This window comes from Gopherus flavomarginatus, chromosome 23 (assembly GCF_025201925.1).
Source record: "Gopherus flavomarginatus isolate rGopFla2 chromosome 23, rGopFla2.mat.asm, whole genome shotgun sequence".
Lineage (NCBI taxonomy): Eukaryota > Metazoa > Chordata > Testudines > Testudinidae > Gopherus > Gopherus flavomarginatus.
This window is the reverse complement of record NC_066639.1, coordinates 12,993,581-13,013,797: the sequence shown is the minus strand read 5'-3', so window position 1 is coordinate 13,013,797 and position 20,217 is coordinate 12,993,581. Positions and strand designations below refer to the sequence as shown.

At 46.8% G+C, this 20,217-nt stretch overlaps 1 pseudogene; it reads right to left on the bottom strand.

Annotated features, from left to right (window-relative positions):
- Positions 1-3,941: 3,941 nt before the first annotated feature.
- On the bottom strand, positions 3,942-19,000 carry LOC127039382 (zinc finger protein OZF-like; annotated as a pseudogene).
- Between the last annotated feature and the right edge of the window lie 1,217 nt (positions 19,001-20,217).

Here is a 20,217-nt window from a genome sequence, read left to right as displayed (position 1 = left end):
ACAGTTTGAATATAAATGATCTTCATCTGCACAGTGCCTAAAGTTTTGAATTTAGCTAATTTTTTTTTAAACAAGCCCTGCTAAGGTAAGTACAAGCAAGTTTTAGAGTCTATTTGATTATACCATTGTAAATAATGAATGGAAAAGCACAATATGTTACTAACAGTAATAATGATAATTACGCCAGCCAGGAGAGGTGAGGCATTTTAGAACTCATTACTCAAAGAACTGAATTTAAGCATAACACAGAAATAAAATGATGAAATGCACAGACCAGTTAAAAAGCTAAACTAACAGCACTGTCATCCTGACCAAATGTGAAAGAATAAAATTACAGAGACTATATGTACTTTGCACATTTTGACAGGAAGTAAAAAGAAGTAATAACAGTAATTGAAGTGTCTGTTGTGGGGTGTGTATGTGTGTGTTGGGAGAGTGTGAGACACAGCCCGCTGTCATTTCCAGCACAGCGTCACTCACTAGTCCAAAGGCTCGTTCACACAGCAGCAGGGGCCAGCAGCTCCCACTCCTGACCCAGAGGCAGCAGCACAGAATCTTGTCCCTGCAGCTCAGCTCAGCTCAGCAGAGACTGGGCACAGAGGCAGGAGGGTGGGGCCACCCCGACATCAGCAACCCCCCCTTCTCGCAGCACACAGGAGGCTCCTGGGAGCAGCTTGGCAGGGGCAGCTCCAAGTGGCGGGAGGGGGCAGGGCTGCAGGAACAGTTGTAGCTCAGAGAGCTGAGGAGAAGTGGGGAGAGGAGAGACAGGACACCCCTGCTGGAGAAACCCCCTCAGCAAGGCCCCCCTGCACTGTCATGTAGTCTGCCCCCCACTAAGTCTGGCCCTGTCCAGCTCTTCACAATGAGAACAGCATTGGGCTCCCTGCCAGCGAGCTCACCCTGCACCCTGCTAGGGCCTCCATCTCCTGTATCCGTCTCTGGCTAGTAGGGGGGTGATGGAGCTGCTGGGAGAGACAAGGGGCTCTCGCTTCATCCCCTCACCCTGATGTTTCCTGGCTGCTCTGAGTGGGGTGGGGTGGGACTCTGACTGTGAGCCACCCAGAGCTTTCATTTGATTGGCTCCTCTCCCCCATGAGTGTGGGGCAGCAGGTCCTGAGTGTTGGACTCTTGCTCTTTCAGGTGCCGGTGACCTTCGAGGAGATGGCTGTGTATTCCCCCAGAGAAGAGGGGGCTCTGTTGGACCCGACTCAGAGAGCCCTCTACAGGGATGTCATGCAGGAGAACTATGAGACGGTGACCTCGCTGGGTAAGGAGTCCTGTCCCCTGGGTTATTAGAAGCTGTGGGGTCTCTGAAGAACCTGAGCAGTAATAACTTTATACCTTTATTCATCATCCAAGTTTCCTTGCCCCCCTTTTTTGCCTTATCTCCCACCCAGTAGAATCAGTTTTAGACATTTATCATCATTCATTTTGAAATTGCGTTTAATGTATCCTTCTTGGCTACATTAATAACTGTAGCTTTCATGCTGTTTTCTCATTTTAAGAGGAAAATATGCCACCTGTAGAATTCTAAATTGAGTGAATAGGTGTGTGACTGACGCATGGCTTGTGTGACATTCAAATGAGCTCCTCTTTTGAAGGAGAAGGGGTGGGTGGAGTAGATAATTCCAGGGTGCCTGGACATGGGGAGGGTGTGTGCAGGATTAGAGGTAAGAGAGAGCAAGGAGGGATGAGGTTGTGAGAGACGAGGAGGGAACAAAAGATGCTCTCAAGGCAGCAGGAAGTGGTGACAGCTGAGAGTAATGGGAAGAAGGGGAGGGAAGTGTGGAGGAAGGCACCCAGGAAGTGGGCTGGGTGGGTCAGTGGGAGGGAGGAGAGGTTTGGGGATCTAGAGCTGTGGGGGATCCCAGACCTTTAACCCCCAATTCCTACCCAAGCCTTGTTGTTTTCGAGCCTATACTCCAGTTTTCTTTCTGTTCAGTTTCACTTATATACATATTTTCCCCAAATAACATTTTAATTCTTGACCTCCCTCTCCTACTCATTATGCCCTCCCCGTATAACCTTTCCATCTTTATGCACTTCGACCCCGGCCACCGATCCTGAGTCCTTGCTGTATCCTCCCTCCCACAGCAGGGCCACCACCCAGGCACAAATGGGCACATTGTTGATGATGTCACAGGGTGGTGGTGTAGCCTGTGCAATTTTTACACCTATAAGATTACGTATTGGGGTACAACTTGCCCTTGTACTGTTGTACAGACAGAACTACACAGGATCTTTTCAGGGGGCAAGACAAAGATGCCACATTTATTATTATAACAATCTGATTTATGACTAATAACTAATATTTTAATTTTTATACACACACATTATATCTAATACCTATACACACACACATTCACACACACACTCACATCCATCAGATGTTCTGCAGCTGCTGCATAGTTACCAGTCCTGAAGACAGCTTGAATTCGTGGCTTGATTTTGCAGCTTGGGTTCGTAGCTTGTGGCGGCAAACTGGCCAGGAAAGCCAGGCACAAGGACAAGCTGGGTCTCTGTTGAGCCTGCACCGATGTTCTCCCATGTTGGCAGCAGAATGTTACCCAAAGTCTCTCATCTCACCCTTCTTTTTTATAGGCTTTAAGTTTGGATTCAAAGTCTATAGGTCTTGCTGTGTCACGCTGCCTCTGGGTTTGGATTGATCACCTGTCAATTGTAGGCGTGACTTTCAGCCTTGAACCTGGCTTTGATCTTCCTTCTGTTGTTCTTTTGTCCTTTTCTTTTTACGCTGGATGCTTCTTACTTTGTTTAGGGCTGTTGTATAGGTCTTCATCTGTTGGTATTTACAATAGAAATTGGGGCTCTGAGAAATGGCAACTTTCCTTTAGCCCAGATCATTGTTTCTGTACTTCCAGAGGCATTGAAATAGAAGCATATTACCTTTCAACAGCTGCTATTTCATGATCTGCAGCAGAGCCTCTGTCAATTTACCACCCATAGAGCTGATTGTTTTGAACTGCAGGGTTAGCCAGAGCATTCAGTAACATCATCACTCTGTTTACAAAGCCTTTGGTTAGTGACGAATCATGAGACTTATCCCTTCCTGCTGTAATTCCACTGACTCCAGTGTTCTCTTTCCCCAGTTCTGGTTCCAAGAAAAGAAACAAATTAAAACAAGCTTCAGAACTAACATGCTGTGGGAAAGTGGAAATGTTGAGAGCTCAAATAATTCAGTTTCTTCTGTGTCTTGTGTGTGTCTATCTGCTGTGTGTGTGTGACTGGTGGGGCTTCTTGTTTGCTCCTGGCAGGTTCAACCATGTCAGATTTGTCTGTGGGGAGAGGCCACAGAAAACAGATACCCTTGCCTTCCAGATTGGGGTTAGGTAAAGGAATAACAATCCTGTCCCATAAAAAACAAAAAATGTTACAGAAACAGTGGTAGGAACAGTGCTAGAGAAACTGGTAAATAATCACAATGCCCAGGCTTGAAGTAATCGGAAATACAGAATTCAAAAGGCAAGGCTCAGGGGAGATTTGGGGTTTATTCTCTGAGTTTAGCCATGTGCTATAGCACAGGGAGCACTTTTGGAAGTCTCCCATCCCACAACTGGGGAAAGGAAAAGGATTCTTAGGTTCTAGCACGGATTGAAGGAGGATAGTGATGGGGAATAAGGGACTCCCTCTGACTTATCCTAACTACATCTGTTGTTACAATGGGTGAAATGACATTTTTCCCTATCCCTGCCCTGTTCCTGCTCTTTGTTATAGTTCAATATATTTTAAGTGCGGAAAATGATAATAAAAATATCTGCTCTCCAGCACAACCTGAAGCAACATCAGAGCAACTGGGAATGAAACAATTTGTTCCAAGGGAGAACTCGATGATTAACAATTGCTTGAAATGGGGGAAGAGGATAACCGTGATCCTCAGGGTTTGTTTGGACTAGGAACAGTGATGGAGTTTAGGTCAGGTTCAAGGGGAAAGCTAATGCCAACCACTGCACCTGGGCTGCATCTGCACTACAACTTTTTACATTAATATCACTAACTTCAGCAGCCAACACCATGTACAGTCCTAGTGGATGGAAGGCACAGGTAGTTTTTGCCTCAGTGTAGCTTGCTGGGATCAAACCTCTCCCCCCAACTTGGAACTGATGAACATTCCTGGCAGGAGGGACACACACTCCTATGACTCAAAAGGAAAGGAGTTGATAGAAAAGATCATAGGACTGACCCCAAAGAAGGATGAGCTGCAAAACACAGAAGGCGGCAACTTATCTGGTGGAGCTGAGAGACCACAGTGAAGATGATGCAAAAATCACTATGTGGGTATTAGCAAATGTGATTTTTTTTTTTAAAAAAAATTCGTTTTGGCCAACTCTAGTCAAGGGATTTACTACAATTCTCTCTCCTGTGCATTTTCTGATGTCTAATGAGCCTTGAGCGCTGATTGAAGCTTTGCTCGCACTCAGAGCCTGTGTAGGGCATCTCCCTTGTGTGGATTCTACAGCGTCTCCCTTGGGTGGATTCTACAATGTGTGATCAGGGCAGAGCTCTGACTGAAGCTTTTCCCACACTCAGAGCATCCATAAGGTTTCTCACCGCTGTGGATTCTCTGATGTGTGATAAGGGTGGAGCTCCGACTAAAGCTTTTCCCGCACTCAGCGCACGTGTAAGGCGTCTCTCCTGTGTGGATTCTCTGATGTCCGAGAAGGTGTGAGCGCTGATTGAAGCTTTTCTGGCACTCTGAGCATGTGTAGGGCTTCTCTCCTGTGTGGATTCTCTGATGTCTGATAAGGTCTGAGTACTGATTGAAGCTTTTCCCGCACTCAGAGCACGTATAAGGCGTCTCTCCCGTGTGAATTCTCTCATGTCTGATAAGGTCTGAGCTCCGACTAAAGCTTTTTCCACACTCAGCACATGTGTAGGGCGTCTCTCCTGTGTGAATTCTCTGATGTCTGATAAGGTCTGAGCTCTGACTAAAGCTTTTCCCACACTCAGTACACGTATAAGGCGTCTCTCCTGTGTGGATTCTCTGATGTTTGATAAGGTTTGAGCGCAGACTGAAGCGTTTCTGGCACTCTGCGCATGTGTAGGGCTTCTCTCCTGTGTGGATTCTCTGATGTCTGATAAGGGAAAAGCAGTGAATGAAGCTTTTCCCACACTCAGTGCACGTATAAGGCGTCTCTCCCGTGTGGATTTTCTGATGTCTGATAAGGTGTGAGCTCCGACTAAAGATTTTCCCACACTCTGAGCATGTGTGGGACGCTTCTCCTGTGTGGATTCGCTGATGTGAGATGAGGGCTGAACTGTCGATGAAGCTTTTCCCACACTCAGAGCATTCGTAAGGTTTCTCAGCCATGTGGTTTCTCTGATGTCTGATAAGGTTTGAGCTCTGATTGAAGCTTTTCCAACACTCAGTGCACTTATAAGGCATCTCTCCTATGTGAATTCTCTGATGTCTGATAAGGTGTGAGCGCCAATTGAAGCTTTTCCCACACTCATGGCACCTGTAGCGTGTCTCTTCCAAGTTGATTCTCTCGCTTGTTATAAGGTCTGAGAGGCTACTAAAGTTTCCCTCTGGCCTCCCCTGAGTCTCATAGGCTTTTGTTTTTTCTGGGAGTGCACAACTCCTGGAAACATTCCCTTTGGATCTTCCTGATAATATCCCATGTGGTTCTCTTTGTTTAGCATCTTCCTGATGGGGTTTCTCCTCCTCATTCTGACTCACCATCCCATCACCTGATGGGAGACAGAGAGAATCCAGACATACGTCACTACCTGCACCGGAAAGAAAGAAAATCTCAGAGAAAGGAATGGAAAAAGGGATGAACAATCCAAAATATGTGTGGGAGAGATCAAACCTACCAGGAGCTGATTTTCCCCAAAACCTTCCCCAGAGGAGAGAGGAAGGGATCAGTTTTGGTCTGCATCTCATGAGAACACTCAGGGGAAAGTGAGATCGGGGAGCAACCTGCTGCCAGTTGTCAGTCAGAATAGGAGGGAAGTCATGAGTCACATATGCCATAATGATTCCACATCTGCAGGGAACAATCCTGAACTTGGAGAGCTCACAGGGTCTTTGTAGGGCATCCCAAATGTTTCCTGCATTCCCACACAGTTGTTGAGCTGGTTTAACCAAGTCCTCACCTGGGAAGGCAGCTCTTGGAAGCACTTCTTTCTCAGAGCCCTGGAGGTCTGCAACCCACGGCTCTTCCCCTTGTTCCAGCTGTGAGATCACATCAGGTTTGGAAACTGGAAACCCTACTGCAGGCAAAGAAAACCAAGGAAGTCAGTGGAATTTGTGGGATACTTGTCACAAAGAATAGTCCATGGTTTTAACCCCCAGCTCATTGTTAAACAGTAACATCCCAAGGCCAGCTTCCTTGGCTCAAAGCGGCAGGAGAGTTATGATGATTATAAATCATATTCATTACCTTAGTGCCTAAGGAGCAACTAACAGTAGGTCCCCATTGTGCTAGGACAAGTACAAACACAGAATAGTAGAGGGCCCATGCCCTGAAGAATTTACAGTCTAAATACGCAAGACAGACACAGAATGGGGGAAGGGACAGAACCCACTGTTAGAATAGAGATATTCAGGCCTGCCTGTAAAGACTATAGTTTAAGAACTTGGGGGTGTTTTTATCACTTAGCTACTTACAGGAGTATGAAAACAAAGAATCAAAATCACTGTCTGTATTTGTAAGAGCCTTCTCTTACCGTGACAGTCTGAGGCCTTGTCCTTAGGCTAAGGCCTTTGCCTAAGCAGCAGGGGCAGCCATAAGCTGGGAAGCGAAGGGTCGCATCCTCACATCCCAAACCAGTCGCACTGAAATAAGGTGCTATTGGGCTGTTAGGAAGATGATCCTGTCCTGACAGAGCCCATCACCACCAGATAAAGAAACAGGTCTTAAGATGGTTAAAGAAAACTTAAGTTTGATAGCAGCCTGTTTGGCAAGAAATCACTTCTCAATGCTTGTGGTTGTGAAACCCTCATTTTTGTATTCTTTTATCTTTATGGCCACCACTTTACAATTGTTTTTGTCTGCTGTTTAATTAATTTTGCTAGGTGTAAGTTAATTAGGGTAGTGGGATACAGTTGGTTAGAGAATTATGTTTCAGTGTGTTAGGATTGGTTAATTACATTTCAGAACAATGATTGGTTAAGCAAAGGTATAGTGGAGAATATCACTATATAAACTGAGTCAAACAGGAGGGGGAACAGGAACAGGGTAAATGCTCTGCGGCATCAGAGCTGGTAAGGGGGACACGGGGAAAATGCTCTGCGGTGTCAGAGCGGATAAGGGGGACATGCTGCCAAAGACCCCAGGCCCCCTGAATCCTCTGGGCAGCTCTAGGTGACAGTCATTCTCTTCTCTCTGTCGGGTATTCCATTGATATAGGTTACTCCCAGCCAGTCCTTAATGACCCATTCATATCACCCCATGACAGCTATGTGACAAAACCCCTCACGTCTCCTGCTCTTTATAATCATAGCAATACCAATCACAGCAGGAAACTGAGGTGTGTATTGGCATCACACAAAAGTTCCACCTCTATCTCAGAGGCACTCACTGCTCACAGCCCCTGGAGAGACAGCAAAGCATAGGAACTGGACGTTAGTCCAGCAAACACAGTGGAGGACAAGCTGCAATCCTCACACACTGCTCAAAAAGGAGACGCATGTGGGTCCCTCCTCATAGAGACAGGCTGGCTAGAGGCCTGATAACTGAGGGGCCATTCCTTGAGGAGACCATGGAGGCAGGTCAAAGGCTTAGCTACTCCTCACTGTGACATCACAAAAGCACATTTTGGGGCATTAGGAAATCTAGTCACTCAAGTGTAATGGGAGGGAGAATTAAACTCCTCCAGTGTGAGGAGAAGGCTGGGGAATTAAACGCTAACATTCAGGAGCAACAGCCTCTAATTCTTCCAGAAAAGGAGAATGTAAGAAACAAGAACTGGGCCATGCAACCTCAGGAGGGACAGGCTCAAAGATCCAAGGAGCCTGGAGGGAAGACAGCTTGTGGCTGTTGCAGATGGGGAGAGGGGGGACAAGACTCTCTCCAAACTCTCACTCTTCTTGACCCCGACCTGATTTTATGATCTATGAGCTAGTCTCACGTCTTGTGGGCAATTTTATACTCGCTAGAGGTAAGATGTCATGATCAGAGTATTGCTTATTAGCTTGGAACATGCGTGGAGACAAGGAGGTGAACATAAAGAAATGGGTTATTAAGGGCAGGTCGACACAACAGCCGGGATTGATGCTCTGAGATCGATCGAGCCGTGGTCGATTTAGTGATACAATTTAGTAAACGTAGCCTAAGCTTGCTACAGTTCAGGGCCTTATATTAAGTTGAGGTTTGTGAGAGCGGTTATGCTGAAGTCAGGGATTTACCTGAGGTTTGGGTAGGGATTCGGGGTTAAAGGTCTGGGATCCCTCACAGCTCTAGATCCCCAAACCTCTCCTCCCTCCCACTGACCCACTCAGCCCACTTCCTGGGTGCCCTTCCTCCACACTCCCCTCTGCTTTTTCCCATTACTCGCAGCTGGCACCACCTCCCGGCGCCTTGGGAGCTTCTTGTGTTCCCTCCTCATCTCTTATTACCTCCTCCCTCCCTGCTGCCTGCTAGTGTATGGGAGATAAGGAAAAAAAGGGGGACAAAAAAACTTGTCAAAACTTGGATGATGAATAAAGGTATAAAGTTATTACTGCTCAGGTTCTTTAGAGACCCCACAGCTTCTAATAACCGAGGGGACAGGACTCCTTACCCAGCGAGGTCACCGTCTCATAGTTCTCCTGCATGACATCCCTATAGAGGGCTCTCTGAACAGGGTCCAGCAGAGCCCATTCCTCTCTGGTGAAATACACAGCCACCTCCTCGAAAGTCACCGGCCCCTGAAAGAGCAAGAGTCCAACACTCAGTACCTGCTGCCCCACTCACAACCCCACTATTCATGCAACAGCAGCGCCACGTAAATGGAAGCTCCAGGAGACACATGCTAACAGAGCCCCACCTCACCTTGCCTAGAGCAGCCAGGAGGCATCTGAGGGTAGAAAAAGAGAAACTTTGTGTCTCCCAGCTGACAGACAGAAGCAGGGTCATCACATTTATCACACAGCGACTAGCCAGAGCCTAATATAGGAGATGGGGCTGTCTCTGGACCCAGCTGGTAGCTCCCTGGTAGGAATCCCAACACTCTCCAAATAAAATATATGGAAGAAAGGGGAAGTCAATAGTAAAGAATAGAAGTTAGAAGGTCAGAATTGTAGAAAGTTGGCAAGGGAAGCTATCAGAAATCAATGACCAACCAATAAAAATAAGAAGGAAGTTTTTAAAAGGACGAAATTAATCCTAACAATGGTAGTGGTAAATTACTAGATGGAAATGGCAGAATTATCAACAATCATGCAGAAGAGGTAAAAGTGTTCAATAAATATTTCTCTCCTGGATGTGGAAAAAAACAGATGATGTAACTCATAAGATGTTGACGCTGACAGTCTTTCCATTCCCAAAGTAACTCATGAGGACGTTAAACAGCAGCTATTAAAGTTAGATATGTTTAAATCAGTGGGTCCAGATAACTAGAGTTTTGAAAGACCTGCTGGAGGAATGTGGTGGACTGTTAATGTTGATTTTAATTAGGACTTGGAACACTTGGGAAATTCCAGAAGACTGGAATAAAGCTAATGCTGTGCCAATATTTAAAAAGTATAAAAGAGATGATGCAGCTAATTACAAGTGTGTCGGTCTGAAATCGATACTGGGCAAGAGAATGGAGCAGCTGATACTGGATTTCATTAATAAAGAAAGGAGGGTAATATAATTAATACCCATTAAAAAGGTTTAGACACAATAGATCCTATCAAACTAACTGGATATCCTTATTGGATGAGATCAAAAGTTTGGTTGCAGCTAATAGTCCTGATGTAATATATGTAGGCATATGAGTTGGTTCAGCACAATATTTTGACTAGAAAGATACAAAATACACACGGCATACTTTAAATAGATTAAAAACTGGGATTTTAAATAGGGAACCATGGTCGAGTGTATTTCTTTCTAGAGGGTTCCCGCAAGGATTGGATCTTGGCCCTGTGCTATTTAACATTCTTATCAATGATCTGGAAGAGAACATAAAATCATCACTGAGTGATGCTCATTCAAATTCTATCCATCTAGTATGTTACGCTTGGTCTGAGTTTTTGGTTATTTGCTAAGTAATCTGCTTTGATCTGTTTGCTAACACTTATCGCTGGGAAATTGGCTGTTGTCTTCTCTCTCTCCTTGAGAGGCTTAGGTAACGCACTCAGGTAGCTTAGTTGGCTGCATGGCGCCACCTGCTGTCGTGTTGGGTGATAACAGGCCCTGGAGAGGCTGGCTGAATCTCCAGCAAAGCAGTGTGAGAAGGGCCAGCCAAGCTTGAGGGTTAGAGGGCACAGCGGTTCCCAGAAGCCGCTGAGACTGCACCCCGGGGTGACAACCCATCACACCCTAGAGTACACAAGTCTCAGCAGCTTTGTCACATCCGGTCCCCTCCCTTTCTCCAGCCAAGATATTTCCTGCCTCCCACCACCTCTAGCAGATCCCACCAGTGGTGAGCTCCAGCCGGGTCGCATGAACTGGTTGTTAAATTTAGAAGCCTTTTTAGAACCGGTTGTTCCAGGACAACCGGTTCTAAAAAAGCTTTTAAATTTAACAAAGGCTCGGGCAGCTGTCCACCCAGCCCCAGCTCACCTCCCCCTCTCCTTTGAACGCTCCGCCCTCCTTCTTTCCCTGTCCCCTGCTTCCTGCGAATCAAATGTGGGGGGGTGGAGATGGTGCATGCGGCTCAGTCCGGCTCCACCTGAGCGGCTCCCCCTGGCCCTGGCCGAGCGCCCCAGCCGGGTCCCAGCTAAGCATCCCTGGCTCAGGCTGGTCCCGGCCGAGCAGCTCCGACCCAGCCCAGCTCAGGCACCGCAGCACCGGTCCCAGCCGAGCGGCTCCAGCCTGGCTCGGGGAGTCGAGTCCTGCGGTGCCAGTCGTGGTCCTGGCAGAGTACACGCAGCCCTGACCCCAGGCAGTGTGGTAAGGGGACACGGAGGAGGTGTTCGGTGGGTGGTGGCGTGGGTGGATAGGGGTTGGGGCAGTCAGAGAGCAGGGAACAAGGGGATTGAATGGGGGCAAGGGTCCCAGGAAGCAGTCAGGAAGGAGCAGGGTTTGGATGAGGTGATGGGGGGCAGTCAGGAACAGAGAGAAGGGGTGGTTGGATGGGGCAGGGGTTCCAAGGGGGCATCAAGAATGAGAGGAGGGTTTTGATGGGGCAGCAGGGGGCAGTTAGGGGACAGGGAAGGGGGGATGGGTCAGGGGTCCCCGGGGGGGGTGTCAAGGAACACGGGGGGATGGATGGGGCATGACCCCTGGGGTGGCATGACCCCCTCGTGAGGTGAGGAGGAAGGAACCTGTTGTTAATATTTTGGCAGCTCATCACTGGCTCCCACCCTCCTACACATTTACTGCTTCTCTCCCTCCAAGCAGAACCCACCACCAGCTCCCTGAGAATCCCTTACCTGAGCCAGCTCCATTGCAGCCATTGCCTTCCCCCTGGGAGGATGGGATGATCTGGAGCAAAACGTGGACGTTAATCTGTAGCCTGCCAAGGCGAGAAGGGCAATGTGAGAGAATTCAGACAGGGTTTCTCTCCTTTCCACATGTTGATTCCCCCCAGGATTTTCCCTGCTAATGGACATTCGAGGTTCTGCCACACTGTGAAGCACAGAGTGACCTTATTCCAGTACAGGCCTAGCGCCCTCCTACCAGGGCGTAACCCTCTGACACATGGTGAAACCCTCCCAGCAGCAGAGTCTCTCTGTTACTCTTATCAAGTTTGCGGGAGATAGCAAGCTGGGAGGGGTTGCAAGGACTTTGGGGGATAGAACTGAAATTCAAAATCATCTGGACAAACTGGAGAAGTGGTCTGAAGAAAATAGGATGAAATTCAATAAGGACAAATGCAAAGTACACTGCTTAGAAAGGAACAATCAGTTGCACTGTCATAAACAGATAGTTAAGGGTTAATGTCTCTTTTACCTGTAAAGGGTTAAGAAGCTCAGTAAACCTGGCTGACACCTGACCAGAGGACCAATAGGGGGACAAGATACTTTCAAATCTCGGTGGAGGGAAGTCTTTGTTTGTGCTCTTTGTTGTTGTTGTTCGCTCTTTGGACAAAGAGGGACCAGACGTCCATCCAGGCTCTCCAAATCTTTCTGAATCAGTCTTTCATGTTTCAAAATTGTAAGTATAGCCAGGCAAGGCGGATTAGTCTTATGTTTGTTTTTTTCAACTTGTGAATGCTTCTGCTTTGCTGGAAGGATTTTTACCTCTGTTTGCTGTAACTTTGAATCCAAGGCTGGGTGGTGGGGGGGAGGTCCCTCTAGTCTATATGAATCTGAATACCCTGTAAAGCATTTTCCATTCTGATTTTACAGAGATAATTTTTAACCTTTTCTTTCTTTAAATTAAAAGCTTTCTTTTTTAAGAACCTGATTGATTTTTTCCCTTGTTTTCAGATCCAAGGAGATTGGAATCTGAACTCACCAGGGATTGGTGGGGGGAAAGGAGGGGGGAGGGTTAATTCCTCCTTGTTTTAAGATCCAAGGAGTTTGGATCTGTGTGAAGCCTCTCAAGGCTGCCCAGGGAGGGGAAGGTTTTGGGGGGACAGAAGGTGTGCCAGACACAGAACTTCTGCCTGGTGGCAGCGTACCAGACCTAAGCTAGAAATTAAGCTTGGAAGGGTACATGGAGGTCCCCACCATCTGTACCCTAAAGTTCAGAGTGGGGAAAAAACCTTGACTGCACACATACAAAATGGGAAATAACTGCCTAGGAAAGAGTGCTGTGGAAAGGGAAACAGGGATCATAGTGGATCACAAGCAGAATATGAGTCAACAGAGTTACACTTTTTTTTGCAACAGTAAGTATCATTCTGGGATGTATTAGCAGGAGTATTGTAAGCAAGACACGAGAAATAATTCTTCCGCTCTACTCCGCACTGATTAGGTCTCAACTGGAGTAGTGTGTCCAGTTCTGGGGGCCACATTTCAGGAAAGATGTGGACAAAATGGAGAAAGTCCAGAGAAGAGCAACATAAATGATTAAAGGTCTAGAAAACATGGCCTATGAGGGAAGATTGAAAAAACTGGGTTTGTTTAGTCTGGAGAAGACTCAGAGGGGACACGATCACAGTTTTCAAGTACATAAAAGGTTGTTACAAAGATGCCAGAGAAAAATTGTTCTTCTTAAGCGCTGAGGATAGGACAAGAAACAATGGACTTCAATTACAGCAAGAGTGGTTTAGGATGGAGATTAGGAAAAAAAAACTTCCTAACTGTCAGAATGGTTAAGCACTGGAATAAATTGTCTAGGGAGGTTGTGGAATCTCCATCACTGGAGATATTTAAGAGCAGGCTGGAAAACACCTGTCAGGGATTGTCTAGATAATACTGAGTCCTGCCTTGAGTGCAGGGAACTGGCCTAGATGATCTCTCGAGGTCCCTTCCAGTTCTATAATTCTATGAACCAAAGGCCAGAGAAGAGCAGAATCAAAGAAGTCACTCTGGGGAATTCACCCTGTCATTGTTCCCAAGGCAGCTCTCTCAGGTTTACAAAGCTGTTTGATGCTCCAGCCTTTATACAGTCTCTCCCAGGAGTGCCCCTTTCATGGGCTGAGCCTGGTTTTAGCTTTTGGGAAGTGTGACCCCAGGGGCTCTGAGACTGGGCTTTCTTGCCTCAGCACATCTTGTTTCTTTCTGTGGCTCCCCAGTGAGTCCAGATGACAGAGACTGTGAACATAAGAACATAAGAGCTGCCCACTGTATCAGACCAATGGTCCATCTAGCTCAGTGGCCAATGCCAGGTGCTTCAGAAGGAATGAACAGAACAGGTAATCATCAAATGATCCACCCCGTCACCCATTCCCAGCTTCTGGCAAACAGAGGCTAGAGACACCATCTCTGCCCATCCCGCCTGTGACACTGGCAGATGAGGTGTTAGCTCTTGCAAAAGCCCCCATGTCTTCATTGAACAGGGACAAACGCAAAGCTGGAATCCGTCTGACTCACCTGTGTTAGTATTAGGTATAAGGATTATAAGAATGCGTTTACACTTTATTGAATGCTTGTGAGTTGCTGCCTGGGTTAATATCTGACTAGTTGCATTGTGAACCTCTGTGGCTATGTAAATCACCAGACAGGAGAGAGACTTTACTTAGGTGAAGTGCTGACTGGCAACTGAATGCATTACACCCTGCCTGGCACGAAAGGTTCATCAACACCAGAGAGACTATTATGCGATGTTAAAGACAACAAAAGACTGTTGTTGTGCTCTTGACTTCCCATTAGCTGAGTTTGCAGCTCAGAGTACATGGCAGGAAGGGGATAAAAAAACCGATACAGAAGGAACTGATTATCTGTATGCTGCTTAGACCCTGGGGGGGGGGGGCAAAGTTTCTAGGCATAAGCAAGAAATCCCCAGCTGATTAGCCTGGGTTAGTCCTAAAGAAGATATAGGGCTTGCTTATTATAGAAGCTTCTATTACCTTTTGAAATTTAAGACTGTAGCTTGTCTGCATCTATAGGATTACCTGCTTTAACTTCGTAAACAACTTTTGTTTCCTTTTAAGTCTTAATACAGGTTATTACAGGACTGGCTACAAGTATTGTCTTTGTTGTGAGATCCAAGATTCAATTGACCTCAGTAAGTGACTGGTCCTTTGGGATGAGGTCAGGCTTGACATAGCCCTGGCTGGGATGATTTAGTTGAGAATTGGTCCTGCTCTGAGCAGGGGGTCGGACTAGATGACCTCCTGAGGTTCCTTCTAACCCTGATATTCTATCATTCTATGACTGGCAGTAACCTGAACATTGCTGTGATTCGTGAGCTAAGGCAGTGGTTCTCAACCAGGGGTCCTGGGCCCGCTGCGGGCCACTAGCAGGTTTCAGGAGAGGCGCCAAGCAAGGCCAGCATTAGACTCACTGAGGCCTAGGGCAGAAAGCTTAAGTCCCAGGGCATGGGGCTGAAGTCCAGGGCCCTGAGCCCCTATCCAGGGCTGAAGCCAAAGCCTAAGCAATGTAGATTTGTGGGGCTCCTGTGGCATTGCACCCCGAGAGAGGAATAAAGTGCCTGGAGGACTCAGCCAGAAGGTTGAGCCCTGACACACTATTGGCTTAGAGGGTCTCTGACAGTCAGGAAGGGCTAGCAGCGAGGGAAGACTGGAAATTGATGGTTGGAGGGGTGAAGAGGTTTGGGGTATGGTGGGGGAAGAAGCGTCTGGGACCGGATAATCTGGGGCTGGGCAGTCTCCATAGGGGACATTTGCTTCTCCTGTGCCCTTTCCACACCCTCTTGTGAGTAGAGAATGACCACCCTGTCCTCACCCCCAGAGGCAGCCATGTCTCAGGACTCTCCCAAGTTGCACCCACTAACTCTCTTCCCATTTGGGGTAGAGTTCGGGGCAAGAAATTATCACCAAGATGAACACAGCTGGCTGCTGCTTGTTCTGGTGCCACAGGAGCCTCTGGTGGGTGAAAGGCAGAACTGTAGCACTTCTCAGGCAGAATGTATCTTCTTCAAGCCAAAAAAAGAAATTCTGAGCTGGACGTGAATTCTGTGCATACGCAATGGTGCAGAATTCCCACATGAGTAACTCACACCTGGCACAAACACAACCTGCTCACTCCCATATCTTCTCCCTATGGGTCGAGTCCCAGAGCTGCTACTGTCATTAATGCACACAGGCTTTCACTCCCGTTAGTGCTGGCAAGACCCAATCCAGTTACAGGACTGAACCCTTATTTTCCTATCACATGGGAGAGTCTCAGCTGAGGGGGAGGTGAGATGGGGAGGGGGTACAAAGGGGAAAGTTGTTGTACCCATGTTGGTCCCAGGATAGCAAAGAGGTATTTTTAATTGGTTCTAAAAAAAATAACCGCACCCACCTTGTCTCTCCAAGAGATCTGAAAAGTGGCAGAAGGAGACAAACAGGAAGACAGAGCTCAGGACTCTAAACCAAACATTTCAAACCCCTGGAAGAAACTACATTTCCCTTCTGCCCCTGGGAATGTTTGTATCCTATATGAGGGACCATCCCATTCCCCTCACAGCAGCAAAGGGAGACTGCAGCCAGCCCCAGATGGTCTTTCCCAATCCTGGCATGTTTGTTGTGACAAAGTTTGTGTGTGGTGGGTGCACGGGCTGGGTACAGCTGGACCCATCTGCAGATTGGAAAGTCAGGGCGACTCTAGCACAGCTTGGGGGCTGTGGGCAGGGGGAGCAGTTCTGGAGCTGGGCCTCTGTCCTCTCTAGCTCCCATGGCACATGGCTCTGGCAGCATCAAGTGGGTCCATCACTGCAGGGGAAGGTTGGGGTAGTGTCTGAGATCAGGGTGAGAATTGGAGGCGGGGTCCATGCTCAAGAATGGCGGATGGAATTCACCTCCCACCCCTCTGCAGAGCTCAGCAACTAGGGATTTATCCAGTGAAGTGAATTTCACTCTGGGTGACTTTGAGTCAGACATGGAAAGATCCTTGGGCCTTAGGTTCCACACTGGCCACAGGAGTTTACTAGTTCTCCCTCCCCAGACGGCCGGGGGCAGCCAGGGATAATTAGTGGGTTATGGGAATTAGAAGATGAAAATTCACTAAGAACAATGATATTTGTGTGTTTAGTATTAAATCCCCAGACACCCACCAATCCCCGTCCTCCTTCCAATGAGCTATAAATATCTAAGGGGCTCAGCTACTGATCCTGCAGTCAGTTCCTGCCCTTCCCCACTTTCTAAAGCAGCACTTTTAACAACAGGGCAGGGAAACATGTAAATACTTTGAACCAAATTCCAGAAGCTGCTGAGCATGGAGAAGTTCAAATGAAACCAAGGTTCCGTCTCTCCAAGGACCTGGCCCCTAATGCAAAATAACAGACACTCCCCAGAAATCTGAAATGGCCACTTCATAACTGATAAAATGTTATTAATCTCTTCACTTCTGGGAATTACCAATAAGAGAAACCACCCAGTGACAGTGAGATAATGAGGAAAAGATCTCATGTGTCTTTAGATCATACCCATTTGTAACCTGGAACTTTATATACTAAAATGCCTAATTTGTAGCCCTACAGCAATTGCCTGGTCTCACTACAGGGCAGAATTAAGGTTGGTGCCTTAGTTGTCAATTTCTGTCGCCTAACATATTGCAATTGCTGTTAAGTGGGTTTGTCAAAATTCATTTTGTCTATTCTTTCTTTTAATTTCAATATATAGCGATATTCATTTTTAAGCCCTTTTTTCAATGTTTACAATTTCAATGTTCAGAGCTGTTGGAAGTATTGGGGGTCGTCAGACAACAATTATTTAATTACAGTAATTGTTGAGATTCCAAAAGCCAAATCATACAACTGTTCACAGAGAAATTGTCAATGTCACAGGCAAAACATACAGTGTAAATATCCTTAAATCAAACTCCACTTTCTCCAGAAGCATTTCTGTATATTACCTATATAAATATTTTTCCATCTGTGTGTGTGTACAGTAAAATCAACGTTTGCTGCAATTTATTCATAAAAATCCAATTCTTTCAAGCGTTAATTTTAAGTAATGAAGTAGTTGAAATCTTTCACTTCCTAGACTGGTATGTTTCATTTCAGGATAATTACACCCTCCCCGTGATGTATTTCACTCTCAGTACCGTAACCCCCTCGTGATGTAGCTCCTGTCTGGGAGCTCTGCTGAGGTGAGTGGCATTATGATCAGAAGGTGACACTCTGACACATGAGCAGAGACACATGAGGGAGGGTGGAGGATGAGGTAACATGGAGGCTACCAGAGTTGAACGTGGCCCTAAGAGCAAACCCCCTCTGAGCCTCTCCTCTCTCCCACCTCCCAGAGTCAGTAACTCTGAGAAATTGTTCCCTGAAATCTAAATAGCCCCAGTATGAGAGACAGTGATTAACGCAGGTACCTTAGGGGCTGCAGCGCCAACCCCCTGCCTTGACGAGGGGGATGAAGAATTGCTGTAGAAATGGGTTAGGCTGGGAGAGGGCACAGCTGAAGTGGGACTGGGAGCTCAGTTGACCAAGAGGCCAGAACTCATAGGAGGGTTGGGAGAAGAAGCCAACAGGACTGGGTAAAGGCATTTCAGTGTATTTTCTCCATTAACCATTCTGCCATGTATTTAATTTAGAAACATTTAAACACCCTGGAGCTAAGCTGGGTTGATGCTTTTTCACTTACATTGGTACAGTTTTAATTAGGTGCTTAATCAGATGCTTATGCAACACAAAGCAGTCAATAATGGGTGTGCTTTCATTCATTAACTTAACTGTGTGCTGTGCATAGCTTTAAAAAAAAAATTGGTGTGAGCGAGTGTCAAAATTTTGGGCATTAAGAAATGGAAATAAAGTGTCAGTTCATTTCTCATGCATTTAGCTCTTTTGCCCTAAAATGTGCATTTGACTCTGACGTTGCTTTATGCGCCCCACCAGAAAATGCTATAGGGAACCCAGTCATTACAGCCGACCTTCACCAGGTACAGTTCTACCAACATTCAAATGGTTCTGTTTGTTTTATCTTTCATTCAGCTTTGCAAATCTTAGATCCCATTTAAAAGCTGGAACTGAAATAACCAAAGCAAGTAAAGAAGGGAGCGGCATCAGGCATAGGTAGAGGGAAAACAATAAATGGAAAGAACCGACTATGCACAAAGGAACATCTCAAACTATCAGAGCCTCAGATCCTCGTCCAAGTGAATCCATCTCAGCCAGGCATATCAGCCCCTTAAAAATTACCCAGCCCGTCTGGCAGTGAACGCTGCATGTTCCAGGCAGAGCTACGGTGTGTGCGTCTGCTCTGCTGACATGCTGCTTTGGTACAGAATGCACCATGGCCACAGGGAGCAGAGACATGGACTCCTACAAAACACATTCCCAGATACACCTCCAATGCCGCATCCCCTCCCCACCTTCCCACTGTCTGCCATCCCCTCCCCTACCTCCACATGGCCATTCTCAGCCTATTGCTAACACTTCCTCCCAGCCTTCAGCACTATAAATAAATAAAACATGGTGTTACAAAAGGTAGAGCATGCCAGAGAAACCTGATCTGGATGTCAGTAAGGACTTTGATACAGTTCCACATGGGAAACTATTCGTTAAATTGGAGAAGATGGGGATTAATATGAGAACCGAAAGGTCAATAAAGAATTGGTTAAAGGGGAGTCTACAAGGGGGTCATATTGAACGGTGAGGTGTCAGGCTGGAGGGAGTTACTAGTGGAGTTCCTCAGATCAGTCTTGGGACCAATCTTACTCAACACTTTTATTAGTGATCTTGGCACAAGAAGTGGGTGTGGGACAGAAAGCCAGGAGGGATTGCCAATATGGAGGAGGACAGGAAAATCATACAAGAAAATCTGCATAGCCTTGAAAGCTGGAGTAATAGAAATGGGATGAAAATTAATAGTGCACAAATTCTAGCTGTTAGTCCCCAAGTGCATAATTTTGCAATAAGCTGGGGATTTATCAATTGGAAGTGACAGAGGAGGAGAAAGACCTGGGAGTATTGATTGATCACAGGATAATTATGAGCTGTCAATGTGATGCAGCCGTGAAATAGGTTAATGCAGTTCTAGGATACATCAGGTGAGGTATTTCCAGCAGACACATGAAAGGGTTAGTACTGTTATACAAGGCACTGATGAGACCTCATCTGAAATACACCTCTACCTTCTGCCCTTAAAGTCTGTGAGTCTATAAACTGTGCTCTGTGTTGCACAGACACTGATGGAGATCAGGGCCCCATCGTGCAGCACGTGGCAGAGACCCTGACTGAGATCAGCACCCCCATTCTGCTGGGTACTGCACAGACAGAGAGGGACAGTTCTTGCCCCAAAGACATCACAATCCAAGGAGATAATGGGTAGGAGGAAAACAGAGAGCAGCTGTGACTTCCCCAAGGTCACCAAGCAGGTCAAGGACAGAGCCAGGAACATACCCCATTAACGCCAGAGCCACATCACCCGCAGCTTGGAAAAGTCCCCAGATCCCATTGTATTAGGCTGCAGGAAGAGGTGGTTTGTCCATAGATGCACAGGCTGTCTTGGCAGGGTAGCTCAGCTGCAGCCCCTGCACACAGCTGGGGTGTGTGTCATGGGTAAGGAGAAGTCAGTGTCCAGTCCTGTGGGCTGTGTTCCTGGCTCATAACTCCGGCACTCACTGCT